This window comes from Ornithodoros turicata, chromosome 4 (genome assembly GCF_037126465.1).
Source record: "Ornithodoros turicata isolate Travis chromosome 4, ASM3712646v1, whole genome shotgun sequence".
NCBI lineage: Eukaryota > Metazoa > Arthropoda > Arachnida > Ixodida > Argasidae > Ornithodoros > Ornithodoros turicata.
The window spans coordinates 79,348,656-79,365,676 of record NC_088204.1 but is presented as its reverse complement, the minus strand read 5'-3'; the positions used below and the strand labels follow the sequence as shown (position 1 = coordinate 79,365,676).

At 43.0% G+C, this 17,021-nt stretch overlaps 1 protein-coding gene across 3 annotated transcripts in view; it reads right to left on the bottom strand.

Moving 5' to 3' along the window:
• LOC135392038 (protein dimmed-like) overlaps positions 1-17,021 on the bottom strand; it is a 151,936-nt gene that overhangs the window by 37,585 nt on the left and 97,330 nt on the right. Inside the window, exon 1 of one of the 3 annotated variants that reach the window (XM_064622659.1) lies at positions 16,795-16,895. The exons of 1 other annotated variant lie outside the window; for it this stretch is intronic. The gene's annotated coding sequence lies outside the window, so the exon portion shown is untranslated. Of the gene's footprint in view, positions 1-3,438; positions 3,569-16,794; positions 16,896-17,021 lie in introns of those variants that run through there. One more of the 3 variants, XM_064622660.1, reaches the window with a different exon arrangement.

Sequence of the window (17,021 nt, the reverse complement as noted above, 5' to 3'; positions counted from 1 at the left end):
AAGCGGCGCTAAGCTCTCTGGGATTTTCTGAAGTAGTCTATTGTGCCCATTCGTGGAACCTAGCCTTCCGATTTGTTTCGGTTTCAGTCTGTCTACCAACGTCATGATGACGTTTCTCGGGTAGAGGTCTATTCTTCGCTGCCTCCCCCCCCCCCCCCCCCCCAAAAAAAAAAAAAACTAATTTCTCTCCTCCTTCCTTGAAAATTCTACCTCTAGATACAAAATAGTTATGTTCGTTTCTTCGTTTGCTTATATACCCACCAACATGCTGACTGATGCAACATGCAACTGATTTTTAGAACTGAACGTGGATTCCGGCGGCGCGTTCACTCGGCCCATCTGCAACAGAGAAGCAGATGGCCCGAATTCGACTTCGCAGAGGTTCCTACTCGGATCTCGAGGAGTCTTGCTTTCGTCAATAGTTGGGGATATTGCCCGCTTTCTCTGTTGACAAGGCAGATCCCAGAGAGGAAACTGCCCTGCCGCTGCTGGCGTTGAAACCCTGTTTGCGACGCTGCGGGTGTTGCTTGGCGCGATTACTGGCGATACAGGTCTCATATTAACACCGCTACATCAAACGAACAGTTCTCTTTTTAGGAGAGTTACCCTATGAAGAAAGTCGTTGTAATATTAAGGGAGCTGTGTTATTAACAAAGTTGTCGCATTAACGAAATATCGTGCGAAGTATCGAAAAGTTTTTGTAAACGGCGGTATAAAGAAACTTATTTAGCAGCGACGTTACCATACTAACAACCTAGCGTACTGAGAGATTATTGTACTCACAAGGTTATATTATTAAGAAATTGTGAGAAAACAAAGGTACCAAATCAACAAGGTTTATTGCGTTGAGAAGTATTCGTATCAGCATAGTTGTCGCATTAGTAAAATTTTCGCATTAACAAAACGGCAATAATTTCAATTCTTTTTGTTTTGTCACTACATCTCCCGTTAAGTATTGTTGTATATTTTTACGGGACTCATTCAAGCAGCTGTTATTGATCAAGATCAAGTTTGCTCAAGACATTTCCTCTTAAGACCATTTGTCGCATTTGACCATAATTTTGTCGCATTGGCTGAATAAAGGTGATGACATTGTCCGCCGTAGGCTCGAATGAAGCGAGATTTTTTTTTGCAAGCACAATTTACTAACAAAATTAGAATTCCATTCTTAAAGTACTCGCATGTTAAATTATCCTGACAACTTTGACAAGCGCGCTTTACTGATACGACTGTCTTCCTGTAATTATTTCATTGTCCTTAACTAATACTAGATCACTAACCAAAACGATGTTCTCTAATCCGCATCACTCCCACCCAGAAACGGCAACCGTATTTTCCAGATGCGGATCCGGAAAACTATAGGCGGAAAACCACGTTGTTACCACGAAGGAGCTCAAAAATCAATAAAGAGAGGCAGCTATCAAGGTCACCCGATCGTGTCAATGACAGCGAATAGAGATATCATTCTTTCCTGGCCATTTTTTCTCGTCTCCGATTAGAACCAGCAGATAAGGAGGCCCACTTGGAAGAAAGTGGACCGCGCTTCACTTAGTGGGAAATCCCCGCCAGCCATTCGCCAAAGGAAACTAGGAAGTATATTGTGAAAATGACCATGCACAGAGCATCGCACGTGTCTGTCTCCTATGATGCTGCCACTCGATGATGATGATGATGATGACGGCTGCCCCTTTGCAGCGGGTGGACAGCACAGCATAAGCTGCACGTCCTAGCCTTAAAATCGAGATGATCACAACACAGGGTTGCCAGACATAGAAATGAATGACGCAATGTTGCCAGCCGGAGGCATAGAAAGAAGATAAGCCGCCTAGTGTTGAAAAGTAAAATATCCCTCGCGTCACTAGACAACGTGCAATTAATAATTCGTTGTTTTAGGACGCCAAATGATTGTCAGCGATGCCGCGGTGATCGGCGACGTGATTGAAAAAAAGAAGGATTTAAGTCGATCGGTCCGTGGATTGACTAGGTTCAATTAATTAAACGAATCTTATTAAACGTGCGTCGTAACCTCGGCAAACAGCAAACATAATTTATTTACACCTTTCTGTAAAAAAGGCGTTTTTTTTTTTAAATTAAACACCATTTTTATTCCGCAGGATTAACTAAAAAGTACGATTACAGTGCTGAAGAAAGTGCTTGCAAAACAGTGTTCTAAATACGCCCCATTGAAAGGGTGAATTTTGTATCGTACACCATTGAGAAAGGTGTTATGCACCACCCTTTCGTATGTTGTTATACTTGTTCTATGCAAAGATGTATGCCACAGGACAAGATATATTTACACCCGAATGGTGCACCAAAAACTACTGTCTATTTAGTGTTCCTCTGGCAGCATTACACGTCTTTTCTTTTATTCCGTGCTAGCACCGCGAAGCAACTGTGGCTATGAGCGGAGTACAGATGTGGACAGATGGAGAGAGGACAGCAGGAAGGAGTAGAAGATGGAGGGGTTAATATGCGTTCTGGGCCGACTTCAGGGGGGGGGGGAACTGTGCCGACATTCGTCTGGAAAGTATTCGGAAAACCCAGGGAAAACCTCAGACAGCACAGCCGGCGGTAGGGTTCGAACCCACTACCTCCAAGCCTTCGGCACGACCTTGGCTAGCATTATCTGGCTGGCATCCTACGCCGGGTTCGAACCCTGTAACTCATTCACTGACGTCTTCCCTCCATAACCATCTTAATGAACATACTGATCTACTCACTCAATAGAGGACGTTTCGGGTTTCGGATTGTTCGCGGTCTCGTCGAAGTAACCTTATCGGTCTTCGGGGCTGCGTTTCATCTGATAACATTGTGTCTTATTTTACTGTTGAAAACGGTTTTTCGTTTCTGAATTTTGTAGTAGTCGAAGGTGAGTCATTTTAAGAATGTAATCCCGCGCAGGAGATAAAAATTACTTTTAAAATAAAGAATACGTGCACGACAGAAATAATTATCGCGCACACACCGACGATGCGACACTGACGACCTATTAAGTCACTCTTGCGTCAGTGTCTTGACTTCCATTGCAATCACCGACTATCGGCCCCAGTGAAGATAGAGCGGCTTTTGAAGGCTGCACAGAAACGAATCGCAAAAATCTGTTTATCCTATCCATCTATCCTATTCTATCCCATGTAATCCATCAGTTTCAACCCACATCAATCAGTCACGTAAAGCGCAGCGAATCAAGAACTTAACTCACGAATATTTTCGTACCCCGCAGTCGCTGTCCACCTTCGCTAGCAGACCGCATCAAGAATAACTTTAGCAGACGACACGTATGTTTATACTTCTGCAATCGTAACTCAGAAACATCGCAACCAGCTAAACCCTAACCCTAATCTACCACTAACGCTTTCGACCAGACGGATCCATCAATTCCGAAACTTATAAATCAATCGCAGCCAAAAAAAATAAAAAAAAATAATGCGTCACCTGTTTCGTACTCCGCCGCCAGCCTATATGACATCCACAATAACGCAGACGACACCTAACAGACACAGATGTACTTTCTTACACAACCGCACTTTAGAGACATTGCCAGAGACTATGGACATCGTGCCTCGCTATACACCGGAGCAGCTTGGAGTCCTTATCAGACAACAGCTGCGAAGGGGAACAATACATTTGTCATAACACGCACCATACGCGAGGAGGTGTCGACGATAAAAGGTTGTCGTTATCGCTTTCTAACTGCGGAACCTGCCCATTCAATGCACGTGGGATTCACACAGGAACTTCGCTGTCTGTGTTTGCGAAGCTGCAGGAATGCGTCCCGCCGGATAGCTACGAGCTATAGATCGTTTACGGTCTGGGTGACAGTTCGCAACAGTTTAACGGGATGGGTTGCGCACCAGGAAGGTGTCCAGGCATCAAGGTTACGGGTATACGGCACGACATGTCGTCCACCAGGTGGCGCCCGTATATAGTTCTTCCGTAGTTTCGGTGTCGACTACTTGTCGCGACGTACAGAGTGATGCGGTTAGCTGTTGCAGCCAATAGGAACAAAGCGTAGGACGGGGCGTAAACGTGCCGTTCTTAGGCTGAACGAAGAGCTTTTAGGGTAGCGTACCCAAGCGGTTTTGGGTCCCCCCAAAATAAAAAAAAAAGTCGTCACTACCCACTGCGCAAAAATTCTGTTTGTGTTCGAATTCTCCTAACCGTGCCTCTTCATCAACTGCCATTCTGCAATCGAAATTTCCAGACGAATGGAAACCCCTTGAAGACGGCCAAGGAAATGTCTGCATCTTGGGCAGACTTCATGGGGGAACTATGCCGACATCCGAAAAACTAGAAAGTACTGTAAATCGCCTCTCAGTAGTTCTGCAGCCTATATATTTCCTCGAGTGCCCTCGAAAATGTTGCTCCAATATTGTACTTCAAGCTAGACCATATGACGCACGTGTGTCTTACTCGAAATAGATGATCGACGACTCGACAGACGATGTTGCTATTTTTAACACATTTTCTCGATTCGGGAGTTCTGTTAAGCTATTAGAGCGATTCTAATGTCTGATGTTGTTTTTATTGGGACGCTTTTTGTTTACAATGTGTAACATTACGAGGCTCGATGCCGTTATGTGCACATTTAAATAAAACAAATGGATATAAATGGATATCATTTGAACACACCAGCTCCTATAGTCTTCAGTATGAGCCTCGAATTAACACCAACGAGAGAATGCTTTTATCTACTCGGCCGCCAGTTCATCAGTTCCTGTTCACAGTGACTGCACGCTTCACGCTGAATGTTGCGCAAGTAAATTTATAGACTTACGTGAGAATGCTCTTAAAGCGCTGCCTCCATACGTGTGTAGGACGACTTATCAACCAGTCTCACTATAGCGGTGTAGGCAAGACGAAAAGCCATTTGAAAGACAAACTACCCGACCTGTACCGTGTACGATACGGGCTTCTCCTGTGGACCCCGACGCGAGCAATTTCACACTTTTACACATCCACACGACTCCCTTTTGTACGTGTATATATATATACGTCCCTTCTGGCCTCCACGCTTAATTGAACCGCTGCTGTTATCGAGGCACTGCAGCTGTCGGCGAATGTATCTTCATGTGCACTGCAGTATAATGGAAATTCTTCGAAAAGCCCCGCATATATAGTTGTTCGCACTAATGATAAGTATAGTTGTCCACGCGCTCAAAACCGTTTGTGAAACAGGAGCTGTTTAAGAGGGCATACCAGCTCTCCGTCCCAATGTACTTCCTATGTATTTCCTAATGTATTTCCTATGGAACTGTTCGGGGGGGGGGGGTATATTTATTAGAACAAATGAAAAAAAAGGGGGAAAGGTCAGCTAAACGCCGGCTTGCAACTAAAAAAAAAGATAGAAGAATAAAATAAATAAAAAAAGAAAAGAATGAAGAAATAAAGGATAAACTAACAAACAGTGAAAGAGGGATGAGAGAAGGATGAGATAGATTAAAGACATAGATGAGTTTAAAAAGAAAAAGAAAAAGAAAACACGAGGTTAAAGCGTTGAGGGTGAGGGTGGGGCACTGAAGAATGAAACGAGACGACACGGCTTGCTGTTCGGCTTGGAAAGAAATAATTACATAAATAAAAATTAATCAACTTTGACGAAGAGAAGCGTTATTATTATTATTATTTTTTTGTCAACGTGCGAATGAACAGCAATAAATTAATGAAGGTGACGACACGGGATGAAGGAGGATGAATCGAGGTTGATTCGCCGGCATGTTGTCTCGTCGAATATTTATATACCGCTTTGACCAAATGGTCACCTTCGTTTAGGGGTTCAGCCCTGCGGGGACGAGGGGGTCGGCGGAACATTGTGTGTGTGTGTAGAATGAGGGGCGTTTGAACAAGGGGTGTACCCCCAGTGAGTAATTGTTGCTATAGAAAAGTGATAACGGGACACAAATAAGAAAAGTCATGAATACTAATTGGAAACGAAAGTGGATTCGGTAGCAAATACTTACGTGGCGCATAAATTAGAAAAGGCAGGATACTAAGCGAAATATAGGACGTCGACGCGACGATTGTATCTCATTACGGCCGAAGTCTCATTACGGCCGATGTCTCAATACGGCACTCAATACACAGCTAATATGGTGGATGCTTCTTTTTTCCTTTTGGCCGTTATGAGACATCTTCGGCCGTAATGAGATACCTTCGGCCGTATTGAGACTTTGGCCGTAACGAGACACTTGGGGATTAAAGGATTTTCGGCCGTAGTGAGACTTTCGGCCGTAATGAGATGTTACCGACGCGACAAAAGAGATATTGGTTTCAATAAATAGGAGGAATATTATCGAAGAGGGGGCGCAGATTGGAAAATATAAAGCAATTAGCCAATATAAGACACCAACTAGAACACACGAGACAAAAACAGACGAGATTTGACATGCCGTGTTTTCCGGCGTGCATAAAGGCCGGTTCCGACATATAGCGATTGGCCATATAGCGCTAGAAAATAGTGCGATATTTTCCTCCTCGCAGTGCTCCGAACCGCTAAAAATTGGCGCTTGTCGGAGTTGAGCTCGTGTTAACTTTTTCAGCGTTAATATTAGCACAACATTCGTGCTGTGCCAATGAGGAGGTCCTTCAGCGGTGACGTCGCGAAGGTCGTGGAGTTGTTTGCTTCCGCATTTCATGGCACGGCGACCGCATTGGAACCGGCGAGACTGTCATCCAAAATATCTGGTAATTTATCTGGTAACTGCGGAGGCGCCATGGTCGGAGATACCGGAAACGACAACCGAACTTTCGCTAAATTATAGCCCTGGCGCCGTACTGCAAGTGTGAACCATCCGGTAATAGTGAGCGCTGTTTTTACGCGCTGTTTTGTAGCGCTATATTAGCGCTCAGCTATATGTCGGAACAGGCCTTAAAGGTACTGTAAAGCAGTAGACAAGCATGATATGCCGGTGATGTGACTAGAGACTTTGTTGCTTCTAAATACCATATGCGGAACCATACGACCGACAACGCGCTATATAAATATTTTTAATTTGCCACGAAAAATACGGCGTAGTGGAGCGGTGCGACGCCTGGTGTCAAACAACCCCCTGGACAGCGCTCAACACTGAAAATTGGTATTACACACTATTACATCGGAACTTCGTTGTTTTTGTAACCACATTATTAGGTTTCCTTTTTACCTATGCATTCTGAAACCAACCCCTGTTTTTGCAAAGTAACCCAGTGCTGGCCGCTGCTCGATGGAGGCTCTCCCTACTTCTCTGCTGCACCTGCGCGCTCCTTCTGTTCGCGGCATCTTTCGAACGAACAAACTCTCTCTGTGAATCTCTATGAACAGACAAGTCCCGACCCTGTCTGGCTGCTTGAACGTCAGACACATTTTTTTCAACGGCTCAGCATTTCATTTCAGTTCGCTTATCGGTTTGTCCTCAGGTGTGGATCGTTGTGTGGATTACAGGGGCGGATTTTTATGGTGCATTGTGGTGGATTGTTATGTCGAGCCCAGTGTTAGACGCATGCAATGTGGTTGCCGCCGTATGTATCAGGTGTACGAATTCATTTCGAATACCTAGTACAGTGTTGCCCGTAATCTTTAATTGTAATTTTCTAATTAATTGCACCGTCGATTGGAATGAAACTTGCGCAGTTTTTGTCCTGGTGGCTCGGACTATCGAATAGCCACACTAAATGACATTTGATCGGTGCTGCTTTACAGTACCTTTAAGTCTAGTCCGTTAAACTCCGATGCAACAGCGTCGCTGTCATTGTATACTTCAGTCTCCTCTCTGCTTTCCGTTTCGCGTCCCTTCTCAATCGCGCCATCCTTCTGAAATGAGTTCAAGATTATTGACCGCTGAATAGCATCCTTAAGCGGCATCATTAACCGTTTATGAACTCCAGTGCCCTTTCGCCGGTTTCGTCAACGGGCCCTAAGAGACATGTTGGGAGAAAGCCACACAGCACACTCTGGAAGAGGCTAGAATTTGTACGTCACCGACCTGGAAAGGAACTCTGCTGGAATATATTCTCGTGTACTCTCGTAGTCAAACTCCTTTACAACGAAGCTCAGGGGACAGCAAAAAAAGTTCGCAGTAAAAGTATTTTCGTTAAAAAGGATGTCCATTATTCGACCTATAGACTCCAGCGGGACCGCAAAAAAATTTCGCTGTAGTGGTATTTTCGTTAAAAAGGTGTTCGCTATAAAAGAGTTTGACTGTACAACGCGCGCCGTTAGATAACGCGCAGGACCTCTTCAGAACACTTTTTTTTTTACTGTATAACGCGCGTGCGTTGTACACCTGAAGATACGGTATTTAAAAAGGAAGGACACAAATCAGCAAAGATAAGGTACCGATTAGAAATGATATAACGCAGGTTAAAAAAAAGAAAAGCTAAGACAGAGATTAGAAAAGTTAGGACACAAATCATGTTCTTACGTTGTCCTCACACTTCGTTCTCACCCACTTGAACTCCTTATATGTTTGTGCTGTTGAGTAAACTTTTCAGCTGTGTTTGAGACCTTGTCTGTGTTGTCGTTTTTTGTCCCCTAAGTCTCGGGTTTTTAAGTTATGGATTATACCACCAGCTCGCTTGCTACCTCTCTATCCTCTAGTAAAGATAGGCTCGAAAAAATCCATATGATCGTACAGTCAACCCTCGATTTATGAACCTTCGATTTATGAATTCCCTCGTTTTATGAACACGAGCACAGGGAACCAAACTTTTTCCATTCATTTTTCCCTCGTTTTATGAACCTCGATATTCGAATAATGAACGGAATTTCTGGGAACCAACTAGGAGTTGCCCAGCGTTTTTGCCCTCAATTTATGAACGGATCGTTCCGAGGTCAACAGAAACCTTCAAATGGATAATTCCGTGGTCTTATGAATGACGCCTGAACGGACAAAACGTTTTCCAGGTATTGCACCCTCGGTTCTTAACCCCTCGAAATCCGAACAACAAACGGGTTTTCCGAGGTCGCACAAGGTGCGTCCAAGTGTTCCTACCTCAGTTGATGAATAAGGTGGTCGCTGTCACGCGGAGATTAATAAACGGAGGTTAAAAATCCCAGACGAAATCCGAGACCAGTCCAGTGCGAATGTGGTGACATCTCTTATTTCTAAGATTGACACAGCGGAAGGCATGGTCCAAAGCGAAAATTAAACAATTTAGTATTACATAGTAAACAGAGTGTGAATGCGCTAACGTCTGTTCTTTGTGAGATTGATACAGCAGAAGGCATGGTCAAAAGCAAAATTACACAATATATGGCATTATAAACACAATCCCAACTCGAAAATACTGTTGCATTTGCTCGATAGTACTCAGTTAACTGAATTTTCGATTTATGAATCCCCCGATTTATGAACGATTTTTCGGGGAACCGAGGGTGTTCATAAATCGAGGGTTGACTGTATATAGGACATTCCGGATGAAAGAACGTTGGAAGAGGACACACACAACATATTCCGTCGGGGGAGGAGGAAGTATTTGGACGTAATCAACATATCTTCACTTGAGCACTTCTTGGAGTCTTTTACAGAAGAGACGTGTATATAACGGGGGGCCTGACAACGCGCGCGAAAAACAGAAGCTTTAGAAGACGACGACACTGGAAAGAGGGGGCGCCACCGATTCTCGGAAAAAAAAGAACCATTCTTCAAAATAACGACCTTTTTCTTCCGAGACAATGGAAAATGCTTGCGCTAAGAAGAGGCCACAAAAAAAGAACGTTGTGCACATCACACGGGCGACGAATTCTATTAATCATTATAGAGACACGCTTAACCTGTGACCTTTCATCTCTATAGCTGTGTTCCTCGCATGGAACAACAAGAACAACATGAATGACGATGGAATGAGGCGAATAAATGAGTGATTCGTGAAGCAATGTTTGATGTTGTGTGTGTGTGGGGGGGGGGGGGATCGGAAACACATCTTCGTTGACGGAGTTCTTACTTATTTTTTCCCGTTTCGTTCAGTTCTAGAGGCGGCGTTTTTCCTTTTCTTCTGTTTCTTTTTTTTTTTTTTATAAAGTGCTAAGCTTTTTGTCTGACGGTTTCGCAACGAAATGGATTTTAAAAACGAACCAAACTGTTCTTTATCTATACCTCGTCTTTTTGATGGCTGTCTAAAAGTTTAATGAATAAATATAAAGATGGAATGCATTATATACAAAAAAAAAAAAAGGGAGTAGCTTTATTTCTTTCGAGGATTATACGCAATGTCAAGAGCATTGAACCCTTTCTTTTCCCATTTTTACTTTTTGTTTTGAATAGCAAGCCGGCTCTTTGCCTGTGGCTAACCTTTCTTTTCTTTTTTTTTCTTAATAAACATATACAAACTCACTTTTTTTTTCGAGATTAGCTCCACGAAAGATTATGCGAAGTTTCGGAAATATTGGCAATGCTAGCTGGGAGTGAATTTCAGGCTTGGGTTACAAAAAATGAGGAGTGATTCGAATCCGGGGGAGTACAGAAGTTGTAATTGCGATTTACCCCGATTTACTCCTTTTCATCCGATTTACTCCCGCACGGTCACAAAACAAAAGTGATAACAATGATAAATGATATCACGTTATACGTGAGTTGTTAACTGCTTCCAGGGGTATAAGGAACAAGCAGATAAAACATGAATTTGAAATGACAAAAGTTTGAGGGGGGGGGGGGACGTGTTTATTACTATGTGAGCGGAATAGTCAGTCAAACAACACTAGGCTGGCTATTTATTTTAAAAAAATGAGAGGGACAGAGAGACGGATGGGGAAAGGGTGATGATAAATGAAAATTCCTCGATTCAACTCGAAAGTAACCTCCAAGGCAACTAATTCATTTTGCCTCGATCGTTCGAATTTAGATATAAATCCGGCGCAGTTTTAGCACGAGATATAAATTTGTTTAAAACTATTTGCTCCAACAGTCAGATTAAAAACTGAATCGAGGTATGTCCAAAGACTACGCCAGTCAAGACGAAGCTTAATAAAAAAAACCTTGCACTTTTAGCTTGATAGAAAAGTCGGAAGAATTCAAACTCGAGAACAAGTCCAGACGTAATTAAGGCGGCGAGTTTACATTGAACTGAACTGCGCTTTCTAAAACTTAGCCGTAACTTTCAAACTAGCCTAATTACGTTTTGTCCTTCAAACTTTTCCGCTACAAAGACCGACAGCCGATCTCCCCAAATTAGTGCACTGCCAGAAACTCAGTTCTAAACGCAAAACGAAAAAAAAAAAAAAAAGAAACATTTCGCGACATGGTACCCTAAAAGTCGCGCCATCCCTCGAACTATTAGCAGTAACAAGTTTCCGCTACAAACGCATCCGCATATTAGTACTCGAAACCTAACACGTCGTGCCAACCGCAGACCGACATATGAAACATCTCTTAACGTGTACCTTCCTCGCGGCTTCAATTTAATGAAATCCGCGCATACTTTCTAATATAATAGAAAGAACAAACACGACGACGCGGTATCTTCCGCTGAGAAACATTTAATATTCAAAGAACCGCAGAGTGAAAACTTGAAAAAAAAAAAAAAAAAACGCTTCTATCCCAAAGAAGACGACTCGATACCCACAAGAGAGAAAGAGAGAGGGTAAGACAGTATCAGTGTCAGTAAAATTCTCACTGGAAACGCGACCAGGCGGACGCAAATTCATTTTAGGCCGCCTAGAAAGGATTTGGAAGGCGGCCGCGCGCGCGCGCGCGTTCGGAATAATTACGTGCTCATTCGCACGCCAGGGCGCGCCACTGGCAACGCCAATGGGATTTGTCATTCTGTCCCAGTATATGGCTCATTGGGAGCGCTTTTTATATTTCTTCCAAGGCGGAAAGGGAAGAACGTCGCCCAGGCGACGGCGGCGGCGGTGGTGGTGATGGTGGGCTTCACTGCAGCACCGACGCAGCATGCGATCCGGGTGGGACCATCTTCTTCTCGGGTTATCCGAAGAATTCGACGTCTTTTTCGCGGGCGCTTCGTTTTTTTTTGGGCATTTTATAATATCGACCTCGCGTGAATACTATATACTACGTGGAAATATAGGGAATATACGGTGTAAAAGAGAGAGAGAGAGAGAGAGAGAGAGAGAAAGGCATGGAGGAAAGGGTTCATATCTGGCCACTCCGATGGCTCCCATTTTTATGTCAGAAGATTGCGTTCGTGTAATCCATCAGCGCGCGTTTTCCTGGCGTCGTTGTGCTGACGTGCAGTGTAATACAAACTTCCGCTGCAAGGACGGGATTTATTTATTTTTTATTTTTTTTTGTCCAGGACTACCTTTATTACATCTTTTCTTGCGTGTGAACTTTTTCAGCGTTAGTGGGAACAGTGAGCACTATATAGTAGGTGTTGGGTTACGAAAAGCATCAACGTTGGTTTCGTTTTTGAAGTAAGTTATTTATAGACTTTTTTTTTTTTTTTACGTTACAACTAGTGCGTTCAGAAAGGTAGGTCATCTTTCCTTCGGCAGGCTGTTGATTGGCTGGAATCAAGCCCTATAAGAACTTGCGGGATGCTCGCGTAAATATTGTAATTAACGAAAGCTTTCAACGTGCAATCTTTAACGCGGCTCCGGGGTGGCTGAACAAAGTAAGCTGAAGTGGTATTTTTAATGGTTTAATACACAACAGTAAAAAAAAAGAAAAAGAAGAATGCACTGTGGAAATCAACGGTCGAAATATCACATTTAAAAATCCTACGTATTCATCCCGCGTCTTGATGCGTAGTATACCTAACAACGTCCACGCCAGAGTTAATTATTTTCTTGGAGGTATTTAGGGAATTCGATTTTTATGCTAACAACTTTGGTAAGGCACGTACACCTTTCCTTTTTGCAGTTGGCGCTCTTCTTTCACTCTTGGTAGGTTCTTTCTGTCGCTGGTACGTTCTTTTCACCGTTCATGCGTTCCTTTTACCGTTTATGCGTTCCTTTTACGCTTTATATGCACCCGGATTACGGTTCACACATTCTTTACTACCACTCGTACTTCTCTTGCATCGTTCACACTCTTCTTTTATTGTCTTAAGCGTTCCTATTACCATTCGCGCATTTCGCTGATGGTTAATTGGCTCATATCAAGGTTCTTATGGTTCTTTTTTATCCTCCATACGCTCTTGTCACTGATCGTTTAAGCACCTTTCGCGCGCGTGCGTTTGTTCTACACTCTTAAAAATGAACTTCACCGCATAGCATGCTCCTAGCCAACCATCATCTCGAATGATATCGTTAGCTGCCCTCATTTGTTGAAAACGTGGGGCGTACCCCTTTTTTGTGACAATTATGAACAGCATAAGTGTCACAAAAAAGGCGTACGCCCCCATTTTCAACAAATCAGGGCAGATAACGATATCGTTCAAGATGATGGTTGGCTAGGAGCGTACTATGCGGTGAAGTTCATTTTTAAGAGTGTACCCGTCATACGTTCCTTTCACTGTTCATGATTTCCGTTTGTTCCTTTTACGTTTCGTGCGTTATTTTACAGTTTTTGCGTTCCATTCACTGTTCATGCATGCCATTTGCGTGTTCATATACCCCTTTCCTTTCGAATTTCGTACGCACTTGCACGTCTCATATACGCCCGGAATCATACCTGTCAACGATAGTTAATTCATTAGACATTATAGAGACAAGCCTCTCTCGTGTGGACTCCCGAGACTTCGACATCACGAAACTGTTAGGTCCTCCTTCGTCCGACAAGGCGCTAAGGGCACTTGAAGACTTTTTGCATGCAACCGGGCTTATGGACATCCTATGACACGGTGAATGTGTGATGTGTCCTGTGTGTGCCTCCGGCGATTCCGCCACTTTACTCTCACTTGGGCGCAGCTCTTGAACTTTTGACCTACATGTTGAACTCCATTATCATCTCTGTTCGTCTCTGGACATCATCCCTTTGTGTTTTCATCATCTCATCATCGGTTTGAACTTTCTGTATTGAGTGTACTGGGGTAGCCAGTTTGACTTCGTCGAAACTAACATCCCCATTTTTTTCTTTATTCACATCACATCACATCACATCACAGTTAATTCCTCTGACAGCAGAGTAAAGCGTCAATAAAATATCGAATGATAATAATAGATCAGTAAAAAAAAAAAAAAAGAAGTTCATTGCTTTTGTCCCTCAGCACATTGTCCCTTCGAAAAAAGGACATACGGCCCATGCGGGTCACGGCATGTGGTAATAAAAAATCACACATAATATTTAAAAAAAAACATATTTAATAGACAGGAGGCTGTGTAAACACAGGTCTTGTAAACGATATGATACTCCATTTTGATTAAAAAGAAAATGTGTGCGAGTATAGCGAAGATTACGGTTATCAGTAAACAAGCTTAACCTAATTAAAAACAAGATAATTTTAAGACTAATATCATTGCCATTATAATAGTGTCACTCGGCATTATAATACAAAATTCGTTGCCACACATATCTAGATGTGAATTCGCACATGAGCACACTGACGTGTAACGGCGTGTGATGGATCGATTTGAATGGTATAAATACTATGTGTGCTCGTGTAATGTGATCGGATGATATATGTATTGATCTAACGATGAATGATTCTCGCTGGACAATAAGCTCGTCAAGAAAACGTTAGAGCATGTACACGACCTGTAAAAGGGTTATCGCTGCCATCAGCTTACCGCAAAAGCTAAAATGCACCGGGTAAAGAATAACAACAAAAAAAAAACGCAACAAAAATTTAAGACTTGTTCAAAATATCGGATATTTACACGGCCCTAATGTTTAAAACGGGGAATATCCGCTGGCCAATAATATTTTATAGGTGGGATATTGGTGCGTTTCTAATGTTTCGAATAATATAATAGCCACGTCATTTCGGATAATATAGTACAAAGATTCACGGAACGCAATGTTTTAAAATATCCAAAGTTAATAGTGTTCCAATTAATCTTTGAAGGTGGAATATTTCTACGTCCCTTAATATTCGAGGACGGGAAATATCTGTGAACATTCTACTATTCGAAATGGCCTATTGTCGTACATTGCACCGTAAGTATCGAATATCTGCTCGTGCTCAATGTATTAGACGCGGAGTATTTGGGAGCTGTAATACTTGCCTGGCTGACATTTCCGTTTTTTTTTTCTTTCACTCTATTAAACATATAAATACTTTAAACACTGGATACACTGAAACAGTTCTACGAATGTCAACCTCTCCCTAGTATTTTCAACATCAACATCAACGAATGTCAAATACTCGTGCACTCCCGAAAGTTTAAGTATCGAATATTTACACACACCGAGATTATGATGATGATGATGATTTTTTTACACGCACCGAGACAAGCATTCAATATTCTCGCATTTCAAATATTTTATATAGTATCTATTTTAAATATTTTATATTTTTATCAAATATCAGTCGTAAGAAATTTCTGCACACGTTGAACCATCGGTGCAACAGAACATCTCGAACATTCAAAGTGTCAACCTATACTTCCGCTACCAATAAAAGCGTACGGCAGCAATAAAATTTTTACGAATCAACAATCCAGCGAAACAACCAGCACATAATAAACTAATAAAACTAGAAAGCCGATAAAAACATATCGCACGTACGTAATACAGAGTAACGCACGGTCCCCTAACTACTAGTGCTCTGCACCACCTGTTGATATATGCAGGTCTCACACCGACTGACTGGTCGCGTATAACACGCCCCCCCTTGTGCCCGAGCGAGTTACACAACAGTCACGTCACATCACACGAAAATGCATTGATATTGACATTATATAATACGAATAAGAACCCGCTCCAAACAGTTACTTTTTTAATTACGCTTTTACGAGACGCAAATTAATCTAAGTCCTCATGGTCAACCTCCGCTCTGACAGAGCTCCGAGTCAAGAGCTCTGGGCGCAACATGAAATACGAACCGCAATAATAAAGGCTTACGATATAAGGCTCTAACAATGTGACACGCTCATGTTGACAACACTTCCTATATGCGCGACGAAGGGGGTAGACAAATGTGTACGGTGACATTTATGGAAAATCGAGTGGATTCTTTATCCATCATGCAAAGCTGTCGCGCACATTCATGATAACGCGTTCCGCCGAAATTAATGTCCCTGAAACGTGAGCTTGACAGCGAGACAAATGGACTTCAAAATCAACCGCCCACTTGATTTAGAGCGTTCTAGTCGTTGCTTTCCTCCGATCGTTTCGACGTTCGATGTCGTCGTCTGCGAGCTTAGTTTTATTTCTGCTGTCGGATACAAAGGCGGTCGTTAAGCCGATGCAAGAAAGTCCGTCAACACTGTGTCCTTATACAGACGAGACTTGCAGCATGACAGCGCGGCGTCAACGCTACTGTTTGCCACTAAAATTTGAAAGCGGTGTTGCTGTTCGCTTCCATGCAACCCAGTACTGTCTCTCTTCTTTAAGGCATTAGGAAAAAACACTAGCTTGTTTCCTTGAAAGAGAACGTTCGTGGAAGGATATGCATGAAACCGAAGCATTCTGCGAATTTTAGAGCAGACGACAGTTTCGCGTCTTCTGCTTCAAACGGTCACTGCGTTAAAACAACTCAAATCGAATTGAACGTAGTCCTTATGAGGAATAAAACGAGGAAAGATGCTTATTACATACTCAAAACACAGAAATACATAAAACACGCTCATAAACACCGCCGTCGTGTGCCTCGAAAAAAAAAAAAAAATAAGAAGAAAAGAAAACTCGCGACGACAGTTTTGAGAGCAGCTCTTTCGAGACCGCCTCACGCTCGTAGCTGTTGAAATGGACACCTCTCGACGCGAAGAACGCGAGGTAGGCGATTATTTTGAAAGCAAACGGTCCCACTCACCGATGTGTTCGTCCTCCCGAGTCCAGCCTGCTGAGGTGGCACGCAGGCAGGCAGGCACGACGCGGACCCGCGGCCTGCAGCTGCGCACACATCTGCGCATGCTCGTATCCGGCTCCACGTGAGAGCCAATGAGAGATTATCGGCGCTCTGACGTAATCCACCTGTGGCGCCCGCTTGCAGAAGCATCATCGAACATCGCTTGTTTGGCAATTCAAGAAGGGATGCAT